We start from the raw sequence: 4,521 nt of genomic DNA, 5'->3' as shown, positions 1-4,521 counted from the left end.
ATGTTGTGAGCATCAACTTTAAATCTTTTGTCAACAAATAAAAAACATCTTAATTTCCTTTACGACAACATTTTGTTTATAACACCACTACATTAACAATAAGCATAGGAAAATTATAAATGTATAATTTAAGATTGTGCTTTTACTCTATATTTAATCCGATCTATTTCACATTGAAAATGTACGACTTAAGTACACTAGAAAATAAATTAAAGATGTGCAACAAATGTATCAGTAATTAAAATGATATAACTTATGTACAGGGTTGGGAGGGCTACTTGCCAAAAACGCAACCAGTAACTTAATGCGAGTATCAAGATATAAAAGTACTGTAACCTGATCACTTTATTTTTCTTTTGGATTACCTCAATATCAAATGCAATGCAAATAAACACAGGAGAGAAGAAATATTAATATGATTTTTTTACTTAAATGTATAATATACATAAAGCTGACTGAGGCAGTAGGTGTATAGATTCACAATGAAAGTATTAGCCTACAGAACAGTACCGCTTCCAGAGAAGAGAGAACATCTGATCATTTTACAACAAACACTATATGCTCTTTTCAGGTTTTGAATAAGATTGTAATCCTGAGTTTCCCTATTATTAAAAAAAGTCAAACTAATCCGATTACATCTTTTCCTATGTAACTAAGGATTACACTTTCCTTTTTTTCTATACGATCTTGATTCGTGTTGGATGTAATCCATTACTACCTAAGCCAATAAAAGTCATAACATTTGGAAAATTGTCTCAAGTTATAAATTATGCCTTCAATCTCTTTCACGTGGGGAAGACATCACATTGGCCGAGGCGTTGCAACTTCCCTCAAGCGTCCTACATGAAAGAAAGATCACATGTTAAAAATGTGTGCACAGACTATTCAGTATGACCCGTCTTAGTTTAAAGCCCACTCACCACGACAAGGTGTAGGTCAGGGGGGGATGGGCACATAATGGGGGGGGAACACATCTTGTGTGTGTGTGTGTGTGTGTGTGTGTGTGTGTGTGTGTGTGTGTGTGTGTGTGTGTGTGTCTGTGTGTGTGTGTGTGTGTGTGTGTGTGTGTGTCTGTGTGTGTGTGTGTGTGTGTGTGTGTGCGTGTGTGTGTGTGTGTGTGTGTGTGTGTGAGAGACAGACAGCTAAACTAAGATGGAGGAAATTGCAGAGGGACAGGGAGGGAGGTGTTACAAAGTTGACTAAATCATCCAAAATTCAATGAAAGTGGTGATCAGCAATTTCATATGTTCAAATGTCTACTGTGAAGGATATCATAAATCCTTAATGCAATCGAATGTAAAACAAAAAAGTTATGATTGATGAAAGTAGTAAATCGGTCAGATTTGACCCGAAGACAACAGGAGGGTTAATGCCATATTCACTTAATAACGCATGAACAACTTTTACAAATATTTCTATATAGTCTGTGTTGGTAAATGTCATCTAGGTTGCACATTTCCTGCTGAAATACATGCATACCAAGTTACTGCGTGGCACTTTGGTTTTGATAAAACAGTGTAGTTCCACTATATAAACGTTACATTCATAATCAAACGAGACAATCTGCAGGAGAATGAGCTATTTGTTGTTATTTGTAATGCTTGTCATTCACACGTTAATAAAATAAAATAAGTACCGATACATAGCAGAACAATTGTGGCGATGTTCAGCTTAATAAGCCTTGTTCAACATAATTTATTTAGCTAATACTACAGCGGGCTGCAGGCGAACCAAGTCCGCGTTTCGCTGCATTCCTTGATCTCCAGTTATAACGCCGGACTCCACCGCCCGGAGCTAACGGAGCCGCCGGGACGCGCTAGCGAGCTAGCCCCCTGCGGCTCCGTTAGCTTCGGCCGGCGTGGACTCCGGCGGCCACCACTGGGATAATTGGGTCCCCTTTTAACATTTGCTCCCGTTTAGCATTATGGGCGTCACAGCCATATACTATAAAAGGCTGAATCATAAACTAAACTGTATATATATATATATACACATGTATAAAGGGTTACGTCCTTAGCTGGCTAATAAGCTACATAATAAGCTACATAACAAGCTAAGCTAACAAGCACACAAACACCTGCTAACGGGATTAACATGTATAATATTATCATTTTACTCACCGAAAAAAGCTGAGAGTAGACTTCTTGGAAGGTCTGTTAGTACATTCAAGCGCACAGCACGACATTTTAATTGTCTGGTATTTGTAACAATATTCCCTAAAAGGCACAATCACCACGAACACGGCTAAAGGGTCAAGCACAGTAACTACAACTAGCTAACGTTGTAGCCTAGCAGAGTGGACAAATTGCTGTTAGCTGACAGTGAGGCACGTACCTGTCCATCAAAGTGACCACGCCCTAATTTATGCAAAAACTTTAAGACCTAATATAAATAAAAGGGTCGCGTTAGAAAACAATTCACTCACAGATTCATAATCACGAAGGTGGAATCTAACTATATACATAATAAAATGTATTGCAGCCAGGGCTAGAAACGTTTTTTTTCTGCTGTAAAATTGGGCATTTTAACATTGGGGTCTATGGAAATTGCTCCTTTCTGCAGTCATCGCCTATCGGCCAATATATGAACTACAGTTTGTGGCACTTCCGTATTGGCGTCCCGGCTCTTCCCCAGAGTTTGCCGCTTGGTTTTACCACACTTTTTTTTTTTTTTGACTTGCAAAATTATCTTTTAAATTGAAAAACAACATATGTGTAATTCGTGGCACAATTCAAACGGGATCGAAAGATAAGTTTTCTCTCTCCATTGACTTCAATACATAATTTTTCCGAAATAAGGTCCCATGGAGGTCCACCGGAAGGGGAGGGACTTCGCCACTCTATAAAGGAGCTACAGCACGGTCACATGACTTCACGTCACCACCGCTAAGCTAAAGGAGGCTAATGTTGGGCTATAAAGGAGCTACAGCACGGTCACATGACTTCACGTCACCACCGCTAAGCTAAAGGAGGCTAATGTTGGGCTATAAAGGAACTACAGCACGGTCACATGACTTCACATCAACACCGCTAAGCTAAAGGAGGCTAATGTTGGGCTATAAAGGAATTACAGCACGGTCACGTGACTTCACGTCACCACCGCTAAGCTAAAGGACTCTTTAAAGTAGAGACGCTACATACTGATATACACCTGAACATCAGCAGGAGAGGACTCTTTAAAGTAGAGACACTACATACTGATATACACCTGAACATCAGCAGGAGAGGACTCTTTAAAGTAGAGACACTACATACTGATATACACCTGAACATCAGCAGGAGAGGACTCTTTAAAGTAGAGACACTACATACTGATATACACCTGAACATCAGCAGGAGAGGACTCTTTAAAGTAGAGACACTACATACTGATATACACCTGAACATCAGCAGGAGAGGACTCTTTAAAGTAGAGACACTACATACCGATATACACCTGAACATCAGCAGGAGAGGACTCTTTAAAGTAGAGACACTACATACCGATATACACCTGAACATCAGCAGGAGAGGACTCTTTAAAGTAGAGACACTACATACTGATATACACCTGAACATCAGCAGGAGAGGACTCTTTAAAGTAGAGACACTACATACTGATATACACCTGAACATCAGCAGGAGAGGACTCTTTAAAGTAGAGACACTACATACTGATATACACCTGAACATCAGCAGGAGAGGACTCTTTAAAGTAGAGACACTACATACTGATATACACCTGAACATCAACAGGAGAGGACTCTTTAAAGTAGAGACACTACATACTGATATACACCTGAACATCAGGAGGAGAGGACTCTTTAAAGTAGAGACACTACATACTGATATACACCTGAACATCAGCAGGAGAGGACTCTTTAAAGTAGAGACGCAACATACTGATATACACCTGAACATCAGCAGGAGAGGACTCTTTAAAGTAGAGACACTACATACTGATATACACCTGAACATCAGCAGGAGAGGACTCTTTAAAGTAGAGACACTACACACTGATATACACCTGAACATCAGCAGGAGAGGACTCTTTAAAGTAGAGACACTACATACTGATATACACCTGAACATCAGCAGGAGAGGACTCTTTAAAGTAGAGACACTACATACTGATATACACCTGAACATCAGCAGGAGAGGACTCTTTAAAGTAGAGACACTACATACTGATATACACCTGAACATCAGCAGGAGAGGACTCTTTAAAGTAGAGACACTACATACTGATATACACCTGAACATCAGCAGGAGAGGACTCTTTAAAGTAGAGACACTACATACCGATATACACCTGAAGATCAGCAGGAGAGGACTCTTTAAAGTAGAGACACTACATACCGATATACACCTGAACATCAGCAGGAGAGGACTCTTTAAAGTAGAGACACTACATACTGATATACACCTGAACATCAGCAGGAGAGGACTCTTTAAAGTAGAGACACTACATACTGATATACACCTGAACATCAGCAGGAGAGGACTCTTTAAAGTAGAGACACTACATACTGATATACACCTG

The sequence above is a fragment of the Trematomus bernacchii genome, unplaced genomic scaffold (genome assembly GCF_902827165.1).
Source record: "Trematomus bernacchii unplaced genomic scaffold, fTreBer1.1, whole genome shotgun sequence".
Classification (NCBI taxonomy): Eukaryota; Metazoa; Chordata; class Actinopteri; order Perciformes; family Nototheniidae; genus Trematomus; species Trematomus bernacchii.
Note: the sequence above shows the minus strand (reverse complement) of the source record.